Below are 21,643 nucleotides of genomic sequence, written 5' to 3'. Positions count from 1 at the left end.
ACTTATTAATTTTTCAGTCTACTTATTAATTTTTCAGTATTCAAACATGAAAATGGCACTTAATACAAGTGGCTCGCGTCCAGATTTTGCATCCTGCACCTCGATGCAAATGATGTTTTATCAAACCTTATTTATGGATAGGGTGTCATTAGGTTTTTCTTCAATATTTACAATTTATAGACATATTGTTTGAAATATTAGATACTGCCAAAAGTGGTTTCTGTGATTTAAAAAAATCTAATTGATCTTCTGGTCAATAATTTCCTATGTTTAAATAACAACCGATATGGAACTTTACTAAAACACGTAGGTATATCATTATTGTATATTATATCAAAGAAGGTCTCCAAATTCTGCTTGATCGTATTCACGAGGTAGGAGAGGAAATGGGCATTAAAATAAACTCAAACAAAACCAAATTTATAGTGTTTAGTCGTGACTCACATCCCGATGCAAAGCTTCAATTAAACGGAGTCCAAGTTGAGAAAGTTCACAAAATGACATATCTGGGAACTGTGATAACGGACCAACTAGATCCAGATATAGAAATAAAACGTAGAATAGCAATGACTAAAACTACTTTTATGAAAATGAAGTCATTTCTTTGCAATAATCATCTCAGTTTAGAACTAAGACAAAGAATGGTTAAGTGCTATGTTTGGTCCGTACTTTTGTATAGTGCAGAAGTGTGGATGCTAAAAGTATCGATCATGAACAAAATTGAAGCATTGGAAATGTGGGTTCATAGACGAATGCTAAAGATACCTTGGACAGCAAGGAAAACTAATGAAGTACTAAGGAGCGTCAACAAAGATAGAGAACTGCTAAAGACTGTTAAACATCGAAAAATGTCTTATCTGGGATATATAGTAAGGGGAAGTCGATATAAAATCTTACAACTGATCCTTAAAGGCAAAATAGAGGGCCCTGAAAACAAGGTTCTTGGTTAAAAAACATTCGTAAATGGACACAGATGTCAAATGCAGGACAATTATTCCATATTGCAGATGATCGAGAAGCCTTCGCAATGGTGATCGCCAACGTCGGATAATTCTGATATGGCACGCGAAGAAGATATCATTATTAACGAACTTAAAATGTGTTACCTAGAATCCATTTACCGGGGAAAAAATATATAACTTTCTATGTTTCATATTGGAGGGAAATATTGAGTGAAAATGGGGATCAAGAAAGAAGACAATTTTGAGAACCAAAGAAATGTAAGAGACTGTATGGATATTGTTACGACAGTTCCGTGAAATTTATTCCATATAATTAATATCTATACTAAATTTCAATAAGCGATGCAGGGCGTGTAAACAACGATAAAATTGTATATTAATTGTTAAATATGTTCAAAATTTATCTACTCGTTTCGATAGTAACAATATATTATTAAGAACACTATCAGTTTTTCTCTTTTCTCGATTATTAGTTTTTATTGCATAGTATGTATATAAATTATTGTAATCACTGAATACATAGTTAGAGAAAATATAATCATATTAATTAAATTATTGAATAATTTAAACGATTATGCAAGTAACGATTGTCCGAGAATATTCAAAAACTAAACGAAATAACCATCTTATTTTGCTGAAAAAATTGATACTCGACGTCGGCGGCAACTAATCAGGCTGGGACCAGATTTAATATTTTGATATTGAAGTGTTGTATTTTGAATCGATTTGTTAGTAATGTTTTTGTCGTTCTTCATTGTTAAGAAGGATTTCAGGTATACAAAAATTTTTTTTGACACTTTTTGTTGTTTTTTACCACTACAGATGGGTTCCAAAAGATGGGTTTTAATTTGGGGGACACTTTTCTGTCCCCTGTAACATTTTTTTATTCCAATGGGATTTAATTCTTGAGACTGAAAACTAATAAATACACCTTTAAATCTTAAACTTAAACTTAGAGTATCAAAAAAAATTTTGGTTTACTCAGATTGGTGTAATAGATTTTGAGAAAAATGTCTCCCAGTTTTGAAAAATGTTACTTAGAAAAACGCGTTTAAAGTATTTTTACTGTAATTTTATGGAATACAATAGCCTTCTCTAATCAGCGATTCGTGGTGCATATTGGGTGCCTTCACTGTCCTGTGAAAGCTGTAAACGGCCGGTTAAAGCTTTTTTTTGATAACTTCACCTTCTTTTGCTGTTTCGGTGTTCCTTGTATTGACTTGAGCAGTACGAGCTTCTTCGATATTTTCCAACCAACTTGTTGCTATTTCTCCAATTTTTATTTTTATCCAATTTTGCGGAGGAACTGAGTAATTCAGAATTAATTTCTGCAGTAAGCTACTTTTGAATTTTCTTTTCATATTATGCTTATTTCAATGCGTCTCCTTACTTCGACCGCCTTTTAAATGACCACCAGATCCAGACCTTTTTTCCGATTTTCAAAACAATAATCATTTTCGATAAATTTCAATAATATAAAACAAGTTTTAGAAAGCAATTGTCGAGTTTCAATCAGGTTATTTGTCTCGCATTTTTGCAAAATTAAAATATAAATTTCGTATTTTACAATACTTCTGGTCAAACGAAAAGATAATCCTAAATGCGGTCCTGTTAGAAGCCCACATCTGCTAATGTTTAGGTCCACTGCATAGCTTATTGAATTTCAGTTATAGTAAGGTCTGGAATGTCAGAAAATGTATATAAACACATCAAGTTGACAGATACCAGTAGCAATGGAGTTTTTGAATAGTTGTTATTGTGTAAAAGTTGTAAACAAGTATTGTATTATTGTTGGTGTTTGAATAAATTTGTTACGGTGAAAATTAATAAACAACTTTAAATTATAACAGGTACACGATTAAAGTAATTAAGGGTATTACCTTCGTTATATTAAAAACGATATCTTTTTAACGATATACATATACTTATACTGATTTAAACTACAAAATTTCAACTATGTTCGAATATGTTTCATCTACTGATGTTTCTTTACGAGTCGAGTTAAATAAACAGCGTTATCAATTCTTCTATGGACTTGATATAACGACCTGTACCTGCCTATGGTATTATTGTTCGTTAAAAATTTATTTGTTAATTATTGACACACTCTCTTTGACGAGAAGGTTTTGTTTTGAAAAAAAAAAGAAGAGTGTGACGTGTGAGTCACTTCCGCATTCTTGTTTTATCGAGTTTAAATGTGACTGCTCGCTAACGCTTGATTTTTAAGGGTTTATCTGAGCCATACATTAATTTGGGATTTAAGAAGCAGGCTTTTGCATAGGCCAGCGATTATTGGATATAGTAGCAATTAATATTTGAGTGATATATCGCTGGTTTAGTCCATTTTTGGGATTTAATACGGCTATAGTGTCATGTTTATTTCGATTTGGTAAGTGATTCTTGTATACTGGGTGATGATTATGTGTGTTCTTCTTCAGGTTCCTTCTCCTATCGGAGGTTGGAAATCATCATCGCTATTTTAATTTTATTGGCCGCGCTTCTGAATAATTCTAATGAGCTGTAACTCTCTCAAATTTCTTAGCCAGGATATTTTGCGTCGTCCTGGGTTTCTATTCACTTGTATCTTCCCTTACATAATTAACCTAAGTAATACGTACTTCTCGCCCCTCATTATATGACCCAGATATTGAAACTTTCTAATTTTAACAGTTTTTATGACTTCACATTCTTTCTTCATTCTTTGTAACACCTCTATATTAGTTACTTTTTCAGTCCACGATATTCTGTGGATTCTCCTGTAGCATCACATCTCAAAGGAGTTTAATTTTTTGATTTCAGACTGTTTTATTGTCCACGGTTCCATGCCGTATAGTAAAGTAGAAAAATCGTAACAACGTAGCATTCTTGTGCAGATCTCTAGATTAAGGTTACGGTTGCAAAGTAAGTTCTTCAATTTTATGAACGTGTTTCTTGCCATTTCTATTCTAGATCTGATTTCTTTTGTTTGATTTCCTAAATATTTATATGTTGTTATTCTTTCGATCGTTATACTATTGATGATCAGGTTATCTACATTTTGTGTTTTTTTTTGAGAATATCATTGATTTCGTTTTCTTGAGATTCATTTGCAGTCCGTACCTTTCACATGCATTGTATTATATACTGTAGATCTTCCATGTCACTTGCAAATATGGCCGTATCGACCGCATATCTGATATTATTAATGTTATTTCCGTTGACCAAAATACCTTCCACAATATCCAATAAAGCTTCTTATATCACTTCACTGTAGACGTTGAATAAGAGTGGTGAAAGTATGCACCCTTGTCGAACTCCTCTAAGTATACTTACTTCCTCTGTCAGTTCTCCTTCGACTCTTATTCTTGCTTTCTGATTTTGATACAGATTCGATATGTGTGTTCACAACGCCTTAATTTTTCTATATGAGTGATTAATGTCTGGTTTGAATAATAAGCAATTAGCTCAAGATGGAGATTTTTTATTGGAGTTGGGCTGAAGACACGTCGCTGTCTGAAAACTCTAGGACCCCATTTATGTTGGGCAAGACATTCTATGTTAAATAGAGAACTCATGTTAAAAAGAAAGAAAACGAACTGTTTTGTGAATTTTTTTTTCTGGGCCGTCTGATCCAAAAGATCTCCGTTATCACTGAAGCTGAAGCTTATATTTGCTGCCCATTGTTGTTTCCTACACCCAATCTAGAATTTTTGTACCCTGTAGAAGTTTGTACAGGTCTTTTGCTTGGTGTGTCCTAAATATATCTGGGTATCCTCTTAGTTGCCCATACAGTTATTATCTTTTACGGTCCAGCGCCTCGCAATCGCATAATATATGTTTTACGGTTTATAGTTCCTTGTCACAGTCTACAGTGAAGGTCTCCATTGTAAATTCTTATTTTATTCAGGAATTCTCTTACTCGTGCATGCTCTGTCAATGTTCCTGTTACTATTCTGTTGGTTTCTGCCCATATGAAGCAGTTCCTCTGTTACTTTTCCCAGGAATTCCCAGACACCATGCGGCCTCGACGACCTTTCTTTTAAGTTACTAACTTTAACAAGTTTAGACAATGTTAATTATGCATATTTTAAACTTGATTAAATTTTAAATGAAAAACTGAAACTTCATTAACAAACTGCCCATATTTTAGCTCTTAATGTTCATAAACAATTGCGCCGTGAATTAAAAAAATTGTCTCCGGTTCTATGGGTCGTAAAAATTTCTTTTGATTTTAAAGATGTATTTAATCTATACATTATGGTTCATTTTCATTCAAAAACATGAAAATTTGAAACCCTATAAAGAGAATCAGACCAAAAAAAACATTTGAAGTATTGACAAAGCACCTGTACAGCCATTTGAAAATGACCTTTTTTCTATCAAATGGGATAATAAATAGAATTGTTTAAAAACTACTTGACCGATCGGATCCATCTTTAGCAAATATGGTAACTACATAAAAACTCATATTATGAAATGTGTTTTAAATGTTTTTAATGTTTATTTTAATAATTATAAATAATTGAAAAAAATGCTTACTTTCGCAGTCATCTGTTGAAAGTTTTCATCTAAAATGTGTAGTTTTTTTTATAATATTGAAATGAATGAATTGAAAAATAGCGCCCAGTAATTTCGACTATAAGTTTTTTTTTTCGACATCGTTTCCTCTGGGGTAATAATCATCAAACTATTGATTGCTGCTCGAAGAAAAAGTGTTGTTGTTTGAGCATACAACTATCGTAGGTTTTTATCGAATAATATTTTTCTTCCTCTTCCTGTGCCCCTTTCTCCGACCGTTTCATCTTACATCACTAAATGTAGCAAGCTTAACATTTCTGGGTGCCACATGTTAGGGAACATGCACAAAATATCGTAGTTTAACTTTTAGGAAAATGGGAAAATGTCTTATGTAAAATAAGAAAAACACAAAGCAATTGTTATAAGATTCAAAAATTTATTACACTGCGCACATCATTGTTAAAAATCTATTTCGTTTTTGTTTAATATTATATACTTATAATGAATCCAATGATAGTATTAATAAAAGAAGCAATGCCAGTAGTTGTACCACAGCCTAGTGTAGATATTCCTTGAAATATACTAGTAACAGTTGTATCAATGGCATTTACAATATTTATAAGAACATCAAAGAACGCAGCAAACAGAATACCGCGGAATGATGTTAAAAACGTTATTAATGAATTAACAATAAAACGTTGAACACTTATTATAGTATTAACGAAAAAATTTACTATAGTACAACCTAGATTAAAGATACTGTTAACATAATTTTGCGTGTTTAACAAAGCGCTGTTGAAAATTCGTGGTTGACGTTGTAGGTCTCTGAAACGGTTGATATTATCATCACATTTGACGGATGAGAAGCTAAGGAGTACCTGAAACATAAAATAAAACTTTTTTTAAAGTTTATTAGAAACCTAAAAACAACAAGTGAAACTCAATCCTAAAAAATTAGGCAGTAGTTCTTCCACAATAATTAATATGCCATATTAGTCTAATTTCACTCTTCAATGTATTAAGATTTTCTTAATTTTAAATAAACCGTTTATTTTATTTGCATTAGAGTTCGTTCTAAACTTTTCTCAAATTTGTACAGTAATTATTCAATATATTTTTACTGTCTATAAATACTAATAAAAAACATTCTTTATTTTGCTTTTAACAACTTCTTTGGCTAAAATGATATTACCAAAAGTTGTTAATAATTTACTTTAGTACATTATAGTATATTTTAAATCTTCTACTTTGAAACTCTTAGCAGATGGATAATGATTATAAATATTGATATTCTTCCAAGATTTTTATTGCTCTTTGGACCCTTACTCTCAATCTTTCTCTATTTATGGGTTACTCGTACAACATTCGTGAAGTTTGTATAAAGTAGTTTCTCCATTGTCTCAGCCCGTCTGGTTGGTGTGTCTCTAGCTCTCTTTCCCTTCATTTTTTCTGTTACACTCTGCCCATTACCCTCTCCATATCGTCTACACGGGCGATATAACTACTAAAGTTTAAAATAGTTGCTATCATCAAGTCCTCGTAGACACTTCGTCTCAGGACCAGCAACTTCATTGCCAACCAGCAACTTCAACTACGTTGCCATGTTATCATATCCACTGGTAACTTTAACATCCTAATATATAAGACTAAATTGTAACCCAAATTGTAACATATAACTTTTAAGGGGTTTTTACCCAGATATTTAGTGGCTCAAAACATGTACACCTAGACACTGATGATGGAATACGGATTCCGAAAACGTTTTGTCTTCATGACATAGCCCGTTTGGGTTTTTTAATTTTATATACCTTTTATAAAGGATTTTAACAAAAATTATTTTTTTTTACTAAAGTTTACTATATCCTTGTAAATAGTAATCTAAAAAGACTTTGTGTGTTGTCTGACTTCTCAGGAAGTATGTTGTCTGCTATAAATCAAGAGAACAAGCAGGTTTTAGAAAAAAATACTTGACAAATGATCGTCTTCAATCAATTAGAGTTCTGATAGAAAAGTCACTGTAATATAATAGATCCTTAACCATTTAATTGCCATTGCTGTTTATCGATTTCCATAACGCATTTGATCCATTAGAACTAACAATAATAGCAGCTCTGGAAAAATTTAGAATATATTACAGATACATAAGGCGCATAGAATACATATACAGTAATGACACTACAGCTGTAAACAACATGAAACAACAGATAAAATTAAAGTAGGCAGAGAAGTTAGACTAGGGGATATTATCTCGCCAAAACTTTTTATAACTGTCCTCGAATAAACAATGAAATCATTGTCTTGGGACAACACAGGGATCAATATCGACGGCGAAAGGATAATTCACCTTAGATTCACAGATGACATAATTGTAATCACACACAACATCGATGGTGCACAACAGATCCTTGACTAATTATTAAAGGTCTCATTGGAAGTTGGTCTCCGAATAAATACAAGCAAAACCCAAATAATGACAAATGTAGTTCTCGCACAAGGACACGAAATACGAATTAGAAAGAACAACATTTAGATAGATACATTTAATTCTCAGGTGCAAAATTCACCGAGTCAGCTAGTTTATAGAATATGGAAATAAATTATATTGAAATTAACTCTGCTTCTATGACATCCTTTGTAGATGACGGCGCGGTTGTCGATCTTGTTGAAATCATAACATTAAATTCAATGCTAATTTATGTTTGTTTAGTTCTTCGACTTTCGAACCAGTATATAAGAAACTTTTGTCACCAAGGTGACCAATCACGACACAGATTGTCACTTTGGGCTGCCAATCACAAAGCTCGTTATTAACTGCTTTGTCATTGCTGCGATTTTTTAAATACTAAGTGTATAAAACAGCAGCACATTTTCCGATCGGGATCCAGTCGTCATACTACTAGTCCCGCTAGACCTTGTTGGCCTGGTGTGCTCCCACGCTACTTTGAGTTTTATTATTTATCCAATAACCTGATATCGTCGAAGACGTCGAATACAAGAAGACTTCATCCAATTTAGAAGAAAACCTTCGAAGCACGAGAACCGGCGTGTCGACTACGAACGCTCCCTAGCATAAAACACGACTTTTTGAAATAGAAAAGACATTGGTCTTAGAACTATTTTAAATTGTGTCGAACTGACCAAAGCGTTCTTTGGGACATGTACGGTAAAGAGCGAATAAAAGCCCCGACGGGGACTTGTAATTGCTTTTCTGATCAGGGTCGAGCTGCGATAACACTTCGTCACCAGAAACCTTATGCAAATAGTAACTATCGACAATACTGTTTACGAAAGGTAGTGACACACGAAGCGACGGGCAGTAGGAAGAGTCGACACTGCCGGCATTCTTGTGCCTCTCTCGAGGAGAGGGAACGCGGCTACACGAGCTGAGAAGGCCGGCATCTCTGTGGAACTTGAGATATATACCACGCAACAGAATACTAACTCATATATTAAGTCGTTGTAAGAAAGAGTCATTGTAAGAAAGTCAAACGGTTAAAGTATTCTGATTGCCGGTGTCCCCTCACCTACCACAGAGGCCCGGTGAAACTTCTCATACGTAGAAGCCGGAATCCCGTTTTAACTCCACGAACACGAGGATGGAATCGAAGAATTTAAGATCCTCCTCAAGAGCGGCGGTCGTAGAGCGTCCAGAGAACCTGGTGGACGCAACGACCGTACGACACTTTAACCTGTCACATGTTATCTACTTATCACAGGTTGCGCAATGCTGATTGTGCTTATTCTGATTATATTTCTTGAGTTTATGCCACTACACATAATCGATTGAATTTATTGCTTCGTAGATTTCCGAAAGGCTACTAAATATTCAAAACCTTATAAAAAAGCGTCACTGTAATAATAGTAAAGCTTAAAATATCACTTAAATTGATTAGTTTTTAACTATTTTTCTAAGTTATCAACTAAATCATTTCACATAAAATTTGATGGGAAGTAAATCTCTTGAAGAAAAATATTTAAAATTATTTGAACATTCAGGCCATTACAACAATTGTAATATCCTACCCTTTTAGTTACTCTTCCAGAAGTATAAAAATCTCGAAGCGAAATGTATTGCAAATTGAATTTGAAAATCTGTGACTAAAAGTTTAAACATTAACTTGTAGTCTACAAGCCCATGGGAGATTTTCAATGAATCACATATAAAACAATACTACAATATGTAATAACAACTTTAGAAACTATGCCGTCAATTCTTATCGCTACATGTGAGTCACAGTTAAGATCAACTTAGTAGGGGGTAAGTTTTTTTGGTCAAACATTTTTGTACGACATTTATAACTTAGGTAGGTAATACAAAAATAATAGTACCAGTAGCAGGGAAAATTTTTTATTCTCGGAAAACTTTTTCCCCATTTTCGGTAATTTTACACAGTTCGGCAATCATACACAAAGTTTCGAATCAGTATAGATTAATTTTTTTTGCAACGCCGTACATTTTAGCTGGGACAGGGATGAGAAATCTAAGGCGCAACCTTTAATTTGAACCCCCATGCTTTTGTACCCATAATTATTGGCGGCATAGTCACAGTATATTGCTAATAAAGAATTCTTTAGCAATATACTGTGGCATAGTTTCTAAAGTTGTTATTACATATTGTAGTATTTGTGAGTCATTCATTCTTGGATCAAATAACCCAATAAAATGTCCATTGGGCCTCTAGTCTATTAGGAAAAAGTACCCTAAAACTGTTACCATACATAAATTGTCCTAAAATTGAGGCTTAATAAAGCAGTGCGTACTTGTGTTGGTGAACTATTACATCAATAGTTAGTTTAAGAACAAATTGATTTATGAGGTGGTCAAGTTCATTAATATTCCAGTAGAAAAAAAACCATTAAACAAATATTTTGCCGGAGAATAGCTACAATAAATAATCCAAAGTATGGAAAAAGTATAGTCTTTGTTTGAAACCGCAAAAATTAATATTGTTGCCAATATGAACTAAAACGTGGTATGTGTAATAAAATTGTATGTAATGCTGGAAAACCAGTTTTGTTTTTTACTCTAAGTAATTCTGTTGAAAAATATATGAAGTTATTATAAAAATCAAAACTAGGAGATTAAAATGCAATGCTGGAAAGAAAATATGATAAATGATAATATAATAATTAATAAATTGTCAAATGCTTACCAAAGTAACAAAAATTATGGTTTTGTCCATCGTATTTGCTAAATTAAAGATATTTTTTAACCAGGTACACCTTAAAGTAATAAACGAGAAATTATTATGGCTATTTTTGATTTATATGTATAACATATTAATGCCGAAAGAATAGTGTGTAGATAATACCCGTCAGATATATTACTTATGTATTTGCTTAAGAGTTTACAGCAAATATAGATTTGTATAAAAAATATAAATCAGTAGGGTAAGTATATATACATATACATTAGCAACGTCTACAAATAATTTATAAAATTATTTACTTTATACGAGAATATGTTTCATATATACTATTCAGAGGTATTTTTGAACGTACGTCCCTTATGATTTCTATTTCTATTTTCACTGCTCTATTCACTGCTAAGTCCAATTTATTCAGTTTTTTTATGATATTGGACCATAAAGTAATAATTAATGTGATTTATCTAACTTTCCTCTTGCTAACAAATGTTCCACAAATTTCTCTGGGGTGGTAGGATTTTTTTTATTTGAAATCCATTGATTAATAATATATTTGATTATGAATAATCTACTTGTACACTTGGTTAGCACTATATATAGATCATTTAGAGACGATGCAAATATTAATAGAAACATGCACTGTACATAATGTGCCTATTCACTTTGTATTCTTGGGCTTTCGGTACAGCAGATTTATGGCTGATCATATAATTCATGGAAAAAGCATCACTGGAAAAATTATTTAAGATAACATCATTCTATTTGCCTTTATTCCTATGAGGGGTCAGCTTCCCTTATTATGTTTCCCCATAAGTTTCTATCTGGGGCCATGCCAATATCAATTCCTTTTACCAACATGTACTGCCTAAGCGTTTCCTATCAGTTCTCCTTTGGTCTTCCTCGCCTAGTCCTACCAACTCTCCTAATCTTCTAAGAAATTCTTCGTATTCGGTGATTAGAGGCTTGACGTTGAACCATATTTCTGTCACACTCACCACTCGCCATTTAATCCATCACGTCCTACCTCTATGCATGCATGTCCATCTATTTTCCCATTAGGTCCGCTTGCCATTATGCTAATTTCAGTACTGATTTCACTAATATTTTTAATACTGAAATTGCTCGAGTCGATTTAGTATGAAAAATGTGGGTTTGTGTTTGCAACTATCTTAATTTTAATTAGCATGTAGGCATTGCGCTCTACCAATTTTGTATTGATAACCTAACTTATCTGAAGTTTTTTTTATGATTAGAGTAAACAAAAAAAAGGTATATAATGATGGTGAAAAAGCGTATATGACTTATTACATATGTTGAATGAAGAATTATTAGTAGAAGACCTTTTGGCATTTACAAACTTTTTATGAATGAATAATAATTTGTTTAAAAAATTGTTAGGACTGGTTGAAAATAAGATAAAAAAATAGGATACGCAATTTAGAGAAAGTATTTGAGCAATATGCAGGTTTGTATATACATTGTATTTAGGTGGTAGATGTATATATGTGATGCCTTGTTTTTTTGTTTACTTTGCAAAATACATTAAGAGTTTTGACAAGTGGGCAAACGTTTAGATCATTAATGTATTCAACTCGTAAACATGAAAGTAGCATTCCTAGGTTTTTACCTGAAGTTTGTGAAGCTATATATACCAGTCTAAAAGAAATATATTTGAAGGTAAATATGTACGAGAAAATATTAAAAAAAGTAACTAACTATATTTTTAGACCTCAAACATCTTGTATAGAATGGTTATATGTTGCTAAAGGATTTCAAGAAATATGGCATTTTCCCAACTGTATTGGTGCTTTGGATGGAAAACATATAATGTTTAAACCTCCAATATCTGCTGGTTCATGTTATTACAATTATAAAGGGAATCACTCAATAGTTCTATTAGCCATGTGTGATTCGGCTTATAAATTCACTTGCTATAAAGTAGGAATAAATGGCCGCAGAAGTGATGATGGTGTTTTCAGAGAAAGAAATATGTGTGGAGCCCTAGATAATAACTCTTTAAATTTACCTCTAAATCGGACTTTACCCAGTCGTACATCAAAAATTCCATTTGTATTAATTGCAGATGATGTATTTCCGTTAACCAGTCGAATTATCCGACTAATAGCAAATATGTACTACAATCAGAAAGTAGTAGTGAGAGTAGAGAATAATACCACTGAAAAGAAATTGAAATAAAGCGAGGTGTGAGATAAGGGTGTATACTGTCACCAACTGTTTAATCTCTATTCCGAAGACGTAATGAATAAAACACTCTCTGAGCAATCCGTAAGTAATAAAATAAATGGTGTTAGATTAAACAATCTAAGATTTGCCAACGACACCGTTCTGATCGCAGAAACACTTGAAGAGCTACAGACATTGGTGAATAAGATAGCAGACTGCAGCGAAGAATATGGACTATCTTTGAACATAAAGAAAACTAAATTTATGGTAATATCGAAATCAACACAAAATGTCCAAAATTTATATTCACACAATGAAATTATCGATCGAGTTAGCAAATACAAATATTTAGGCACTTTTATAAATGAAGACAACGATAGCTCAGCAGAAATCAAAATAAGAATAGAAAAAGCCAGATCCATATTCACTAAAATGAAGAGAGTGTTCTGAGGAAGAGATTTGAGCCTTGAAATGAAACTTCGCCTGATGAGATGTTACGTACTTTCTGTGCTGTTCTACGGAATGGAGTCATGGACGTTGAAAAATATTGATACCAAAAAATTAGAGGCATTTGAACTGTGGATGTATCGCAGAATCCTGAGAATATCATGGACCGAGAGAGTCAATGTCGAGGTCTTGATAAGAATGAATAAAGAAAAGGAAGTCATATTTACGATCAAAAAACGAAAACTGCAATACTTGGGACACATTACAAGAGGCGAAAGATATGAACTGCTTCGAATAATTTTGCAAGGGAAAATAGCAGGAAAAAGGTCCATAGGAAGAAGACGAAACTCCTGGCTAAAGAATCTACGGGAATGGTATAGCTGTAGCAGCAACGAATTGTTTCGGTCAGCAGTTTCGAAAATACGTATAGCCCTGATGATCGCCAACCTTCGGGACGAAGATGGCACTTGAAGAAGAAGTCGAATTATGAAACCTTATCCTAATAGGGGATTGTCAGAATCTGAAAAAATATTCAATTATCGACTATCTAGAGCACGTCGAATAATTAAAAGCTCATTTGGAATCTTAGCTAACAGGTTTAGAGTATTGCCTAATCCAAGAAATTTAAATGCAGATAAAGTAAAAAAAAATAATTTTGGCTTGCTTAGCGTTGCATAGTTTATTAGTTTCAGAGAATTTTAAAGCATATGTAGAATAAGATGAATCACAGGTTATGCTTTCAAATAGATTAATTATTCAAGTAGGTAATCGTTCGACAGCTAAAGCTCATAATGTAAGAAATAAATTTAAAGAGTATTTCAACAATAACAGTGGTTCAGTTGATTGGCAAACTGCTGCCATACCGAGATTTAACATGTAAAAAATGTATATTATTATTAATAAATGAGTAACTTGAAAATTTTTATTTTTTAAACATTTTTCTGGCATCCCAAATAATGTTTGTTATTTTTTCTTGTGTTTCTAATAATGTCTCTTCATCAGACATCAAAAACTCCAACTGATTCTCTACAAATTCTGCAAATATTTTTAAATTTGACTTTGCAGGAGTCTCTACAGGTTTTTGCTGCTCTTAGTTTGCCAGATCATTTGTTAACGTTGACAAAACATCAGCCGCTTTATTGAAAAAAATCACCTCATCGTCAGGTTTGTTTCTTTTTTTTTTAGCCTCTTTCTAATAGTATCTCCTAAGGATGGGGTGTTGTCTCTTAATAAAGGGGTAGGCACATTCTGTGATGCAGAAGGACTGTAAATCCAATCATATATAAACTGATTTAGAAATTAAAACGTTAATAAAAAAAGACTTTTAAGCTAATGTGATTTTAATTCCCAATAAATGTTTTAACGCTACTATACCCCTTAAAGTAAAATCCCTTATAATTATTTTCCAATTAAAAAATTTCAAACAAAAATGGTAAATGAAAGTTTATACTCACAATACAATATTCATCTGACTACTTCTTCTTCTTCTTCTTGTGCCACTCCTATCGGAGATTGGAAATCATCAAGGCTATCCTGACCTTGTTTACAGCAGTTCATTAGTGGTACAGCCAAACCACTCTCTCAAATTACGCAGCCATGACATTCTTCTACGGCCTGGATTCCGTTTTCCTTCTATTTTTCCTTGCATTATATTTTGAAGTAATGCGTATTTATGTCCTCTCATCAAGTGACCCAAATATTCGAGTGTTCTTCGTTTGATCGTTGACAAAATTTCTGGGTCTTTTCCTATCCTTCGCATTACTTCAAAATTTGTAACTCTTTCAACCCAACTTATCTTCAGCATTCGACGGTAGCACCACATCTCGAAACTTTCAATATTTTTTTATATTGTTCTGCTTGAGAGTCCAGGCCTCTACACCGTGTAATAGCGTGTTAAATACGTAGCCCCTTAGCATTCTTAATCGGAGAGGGATGCTTATATCTCTGTTGCAGAAGAATTTCCTCATCTTTATGAAAGTGGCCCTGGCAATTTCGATACGTCTTTTTATTTCATTGTTTTGGTCTTTAGTTTCGTTTATTGAAGTACAAAAGTATTTGTAACTTGATACTTTTTCAATTTGAACGCCGTCTGACTACTTACAAAATCTATTTCATTTTCTTGGACATAATCCATGGTAACATATTCATTGGCTGGTAGGATTGTTAAAGACGAAAGGCTGTCCTGTGAACACCTAGGTATGCGATGCTCAGCTACAAATAGTTTTTCATAATACAATGGCGAAGGTTTGTCAATCTAATAAAATAAAATAATTATAGAGCAACTATTATGTTTAAAAAAAAACATTACTTCTACTGTTACTTTTTTTCATGTATACTTGTTTGTGTACGCTACTCATCGTAATGGTTTCAGTGTTATCAACAAAATTCTAATCAAATTAGCCCAACAAATACACATAAAAAGCCGTAACGTAATAGTGATATTACTTACATCATCGCTACTAGCTCCGCTTTTTACAGATGATAAAAAATATATTCTACGTTGCTGTAAGAAGTTTGTTCGTAAATCGTTAAACTTGGCTGTTATCTTTGCCACAGCTACATCTACACCAAGTTTGCACAATTCCGCCTTTATTTTTTCCAAAGATTTTATTCTCGCATTCCTATTTTTTTATAATGGATGTTTTGGCACATATAAACACGGATTTGCTTTATATAGCTCGAATAAACTTATGATGACTCCACATATTTAAAAACAAAGTATAAACGTACGTAACATAACCTCAGTTTTAGTTAATATTTCATCATTTTTATTATAAGAAATTATAACATGCTCTGTAAAATAAACCTAGGTAATATTAATTTTCACAATCATTTTACCATCCAAAGTTATCACATTATTTGTAATGGTAACTCTATCTTTGGTTTCATCGTGAAAACCATCAAAATAAACCGCCCAAGATGGGTGGGCTACGTTATGCGTATGGATGAAAGTGACCCTGCTAAAATAACCATGCTAAACAGGTCAGTCGGAAGAAGAAAAGGGGGCCACCTAAATTCAGATATGTGGAGGATGTGCAAGACGATTTAAGACAAATTGGAGTAAAGGGATGGAGAAGACAGACACTCGGCATGGAAGGATGGAAGAATGTTTTGAGGTAGGACTGGACTCACGAAGGACTGTAGCGCTAACTGATGATAATGAACTCCATATTTAAATGACCATTCCAGATACTCTAAGGACTAAGCACTCAGCCCTTATGCAATCCTAATATTGTTCTGAAGCTATTTTCTTGTTGCATCTTAAAGTAATTACTATTTTAATGAGAATAAGCCACAATTGAAGTTTAAAATAAGTTTATTGACGCTTCAACTTCGCAAACTTAATTTCAAATGACGCAACTCAGCAATATTGGCAATATCATTTTAAAGTCGTCTACTTTAAGATGTATAATATATGTCTGAATTGTCAATATGAATAAAATTAAATAATTAGAAGAATTTTCAATCAGTAACATAAAACAAAATTTGTTTAATTTTAATTTATTATTGTTTGTATTTTGAGAACGATTTCCGAAGTGGACATTGAAACACCAATAAACTTATTTTAAACTTCAATGGCTTATTCCCATGAAAATAGGAATTACTTTATGAAATCCTATTTTCACATGAAATTTATGTCTCTCCCATATCTATCTTAATACAAGTTGTTACTATCTTATACACGTCTCTCACAAATTTCACATACTCACCGGGAACTCCTTTCTTTAGGAGCACCCACCACGGAACCTCTTTATAATCTCTATCATATGCTTTCTCAAGATCAATGAATACTATGTGTTTTGTATAAAACTTAATGAGGTCGCTGATTAAATGATAATCGATAAATAATAATAACGAAAAAATGTAATAATTTGTTTGTAAGTAAATTAGCGAAAAATAGCAAATGTTCGTAAATAGATATGTAAAATAAAATGCAATTCAAATAAAAATTGGCAGATTTAATATCTTATTGTCAATTCTATATGAAATTCACTTACCTTTTGTCTGTGGTTGGGCCTCGCTCGGAGTCTAAGGTCTAAGGGTAAAAATGCTGGTTTGCTTGGTTCTATCCACGATGAGAGGTTGTTGTAAAGTGGCCGATCATACGAAACAAAATATGTATGTACGCGAATCCATTGGGGTGGTTCTTCTGTTCTTAGGACCTCCGTGAATAGCCGTAAATTAAGCTTAAAGTGGCATTTTAAATTTTCTACACAAAGAATGGGTACGTTTCCTTAAGGACTCTGACGTGTTTGGGTTGATAAATGTTTCCCAAAAACATGTTGTTTTCAGACAAGTGAATTCTCAGAACTTGACAATAATTAATCAGCCAATTTGAGTTCGAGAATTTAAAGGATGAACTAAAGCCATATTATACTTAGCTAATATACTATGATTGAATAAAAGATTTAAAACTAAATAAGGTCATATTCTGAATATTAAAAATAAAATATTTAAATCAGTCTTGATACTTTTCCAAACATTCTCCGCCCCAAAACGAATGTTTTTAAAAACAACTACAATGATAAGAACAAAAAACAAACACTTAACTATTACTATAATAACAATAGAAATGAAGAGAAATATAGTTGTTAACAAATAGGTAGTGGACAGATCTTGACCACCGGACGTTGTAGGATGCCATCTGAAGCTGTCCTCAGACTAACAACGCGTACAATACCGTCGGTGCCGTAATGCAACTCAATGATTCTGGCCAATTGCCAGCGAAGAGGAGGCTGTTGTTCATTTTTTATGAGGACTAGAGAACCTTTAATGAGAGATGGGGTTGGACTATGCCATTTAGATCGCTCTTGAAGAGAATGAATATACTCTTTAGACCATCTTTTAAAAAAGTCCCCTCTTATCCTTTGGATTAACTGCCAACGATTCAGACGGTTAATCTTTAAAGCGCTTAGATCTGGATCGGGAATTGAATCCACTAAGGGTTCAAAAACTAAAAAATGACCAGGAGTCAGTGCCTGCAAGTCATTAGGGTCAGAGCTTGCTGCACACAAAGGACGGGAGTTAAGAACTGCCTCGATTTGAGTCATAAGAGTATAGAACTCTTCATAAGTCAAAATTTGTGTACCCAAAACACGATACATATGGTTCTTGAATGATTTGACCCCAGCCTCGGCTAACCCATTAAAATGAGGGGCACCGGGTGGATTAAAATCCCAGGTAATAGAAAGAGTCTCAGCAGCAGATTGAGCTAGTTTAATGATTTCGTTGCTGGCTCCCTTAAAATTGGTACCTTGATCACTCCTAATGGTTAGGCACTTACCGCGTCGAGATACAAATCTACGAAAGGCAGCCAAAAAGGACTCAGAACTAAGATTTGAAGTTACTTCCAGATGAATGGCCTTTGTACTCGTACACACGAATACACAAACATATCCTTTATATGTTTTTGCACCTCTATGTTTGGACATTAATAACGAGAATGGTCCTGCAAAATCCACACAGACAGGAAAGCACGTAACGGAGTAACTCGGACAGTTGGCAAGTTTGCCATAAAGGGGTTGTAAGATTTAGGTCGGCATCTAAAACAACGAATGCACTTCGACAAACAGCGATGAATGGCACTTTTCGGAGGCAGAATCCAAAAACGTTGAAGCAATAAATAATGCATAGCCTTTAAACCAGGGTGCAGATGCGTTTGATGAGTCCATTCGATGATTAAATCGGTGAGACGATGAGTTTTGGGTAATAGCAATGGATGTTTTACATCAAAAGACAACCGAGACTTTTGTAATCGACCTCCTACTCTCAAAAGACCATATTCATCAATAAAGAGTGCGAGTTTACGAAAAGGTATGGGTAACAGCGAATTTTGTTGAATTTTGAGGAAAATATCCGAAAAAACGTCAGCTTGTACGTGCTTAACAATGTATCGTAACGCAGATTCCATCTCTAAATGACTGTTCAGGGAATCGAAAGATGCAGCATTGTTTTTTCTTTGAAGTTTAGCCACGAATTTTAAGACGTAAACCATGACTTTCTGAATTTTTATCAGGGATGAAAATTTTGAAAGTAAAGTAGAGATGATATTATCCGAAATGACCGGTATCAATGATAATACAGTGGGCAATTTTTCTTCTAACATTTCCGTGGAGTGGGAGGAGTGAAAATTAACTTGAGAGGGCCAACACTCCCTTGACTTCGAAAGAAAATCAGGACCACGCCACCAGAGTGAAAATTGTAGTAGTTGTGCCGGTGTCAAACCACGACTAGCACAATCAGCAGGGTTTTGGTTAGATGGCACATAATGCCAAGAAGAACATGGTATAAGTTCTTGTATGTGTCTTACTCGATTGGCAATAAAGGTTTTCCATTTATGCGGAGAAGAATTAACCCAAGTAAGAGCAATCGTGGAATTCGACCAAACATGAATATCGGAAAAAGAAAAGATATGCTTAAACGACTCTTTAATGAAGGCGACTAGATCCGCCAGCAATACAGCGCTGGCGTATCCTAACTCTGAAGCATCGCAGAATCCATGAATCTCAACTTTAGAAGATTTATTAAAGCCGAAGTGTCTAGGGATTTGAATGTTTGCAAGGTCAGGTAACTCGGTTTTAAACTGATGCCATACCTGTTGTATTTGTTCAGGTGGTTCATCATCCCAAGATACATTGGATTGCCACAACTGTTGTAGCAGACGTTTGGCCCTTAAAACACGGGGAGATGAAACCAAGAGGATCAAAAATACGACTAATTTCCGAAAGAATAGCCCGCTTTGTACAAGTTTTGTCAAGGGGACAGTAAGAATAAGAAAAGACATCAGTCGACGGGTCCCATTTCAGGCCTAGCACCTTAATAACGGAAGGTTCCTCTTTATCAAACGAACAAGATGTCAGAATATCGGAGCCAAAATCTTGGAGTAGACTGGGATGGTTGCTGGCCCATTTGCCTAGCTCAAAACCCCCGAGCTTTAAAAGTTGAATGAGCTCTAACTGTAGAGAGCGGGTAGATGACAGAGAATCACTTCCTAATAGACCGTCGTCAATATAAAAATGTCGCGTTAAAGCTTGTGAAGCATTAGGGAAACGAGACTCTGCCGACTCAGCTAACTCTTGTAAGGTTTTTAATGCGAGATAAGGTGAAGAAGAAACACCGTACGTAACAGTACGTAAAAAGTATTCTTGGAGAGGTTTAGAAGAATCCGACCTCCAGAGAATTCTTTGATAATTCCAAAATTCTCTGTTTACGTTAATTTGTCGATACATTTGCTTTATATCGCACGTGAAGCAGTAACGAAAATATCGAAAATTAAGTAAAAGCGAAGAGATGTCCTTTTGAAGCTTAGGACCTGTATATAAAGTATCATTGAGAGACACACCTCGAACGTCACGTAGACTGGCGTCGAAGACAACACGAATTTTGGAAACAAGAGACGAATTAACAAGTTGTTTTTTGAAAACTGCGTGATGAGCAAAATAATACGAGGTAGGCGATTTAAAATCGGATTCAGGAACCGGGACCATATGTTGGGAAGTAATATATTCATTCATAAACTCAACATATTTTTCTTTGAGATCCGGAATTTTCTTAAAACGATTCTCTAACATGCAAAAACGACGATATGCTTGAGAATAAGTATCGCAAAAGACAGGATTGGGTTGTCGAAACGGTAGAGGAACAGAAAATCTGCCTGTTGACTCTCGGAAAGTAAATGCCTTATAAATATTTTCACAAACTTGATCGTCATGGGACAAAATGACAGGTTTAGATATATTTTCGACTTCCCAAAACCTTTGTAAAAGACTATCTATGTTTGTATCCATAGACGTATGTAAAGCGGTAAAATTACAATTTGAAAGATCCGTAGAGACTCGCCCTTGTAGCACATAACCGAAAATGGTTTCTAAAGCGACAGGTTGGTTTGGTTCGCCAAGAATTCGACCAGACTTTAAAAAGAGAGGAACTAATTTAGCACCTATCAGCATGTCTATCGGACCGGGTTGATAGAATGTGTGATCTGCTAATTTCAGATCACGTATATGAATAAGATCGTGAGGATTGATAAATACCTTAGGTTGATTTGAACACACCTTTTTCACAATGATTGCGTCCAACGAGAAGATCGGGCCGTCACGATCACACGGTTTAATATGACAGAACGTGGTACCCTGAGTGGTACACGTCGACATTCCGTTTAGACCTTCCACTGGGATTGATAAATTATTACGGGAACGACCTAAGCGCCGAAAACAACTATCTGAAATAAAATTAGCCATTGAGCCTGTATCCAGTAGGATACGAACTTTCTGAAAATTACCGTAGACATCTTTAGACCAAATGTTTTGTATAAAACTTAATGAGGTCGCTGGTTAAATGATAATCGATAAATAATAATAACGAAAAAATGAATATCAATAATTACTCTCTCTCATATTTTGATGG

At 33.9% G+C, this 21,643-nt stretch overlaps 1 protein-coding gene and 1 long non-coding RNA gene across 2 annotated transcripts in view; one reads left to right on the top strand and one right to left on the bottom strand.

The window, feature by feature from the left end:
* Pdp (pyruvate dehydrogenase [acetyl-transferring]-phosphatase 1-like protein, mitochondrial) overlaps window positions 1–21,643 on the top strand; it is a 101,506-nt gene that overhangs the window by 47,217 nt on the left and 32,646 nt on the right. The window lies entirely within an intron of this gene.
* Window positions 5,876–10,853, bottom strand: LOC140435927 (uncharacterized). The gene is made up of 2 exons (XR_011950240.1): window positions 10,613–10,853; window positions 5,876–6,337 (listed from the first exon to the last, which is right to left on the bottom strand). It is a non-coding gene; the product is annotated as an uncharacterized lncRNA (long non-coding RNA).

Source organism: Diabrotica undecimpunctata, chromosome 3 (assembly GCF_040954645.1).
Source record: "Diabrotica undecimpunctata isolate CICGRU chromosome 3, icDiaUnde3, whole genome shotgun sequence".
In the NCBI taxonomy this organism is placed as follows: Eukaryota; Metazoa; Arthropoda; class Insecta; order Coleoptera; family Chrysomelidae; genus Diabrotica; species Diabrotica undecimpunctata.
The sequence above is the reverse complement of the archived record's forward strand: the minus strand, read 5'-3'. Positions and strand labels throughout refer to the sequence as shown.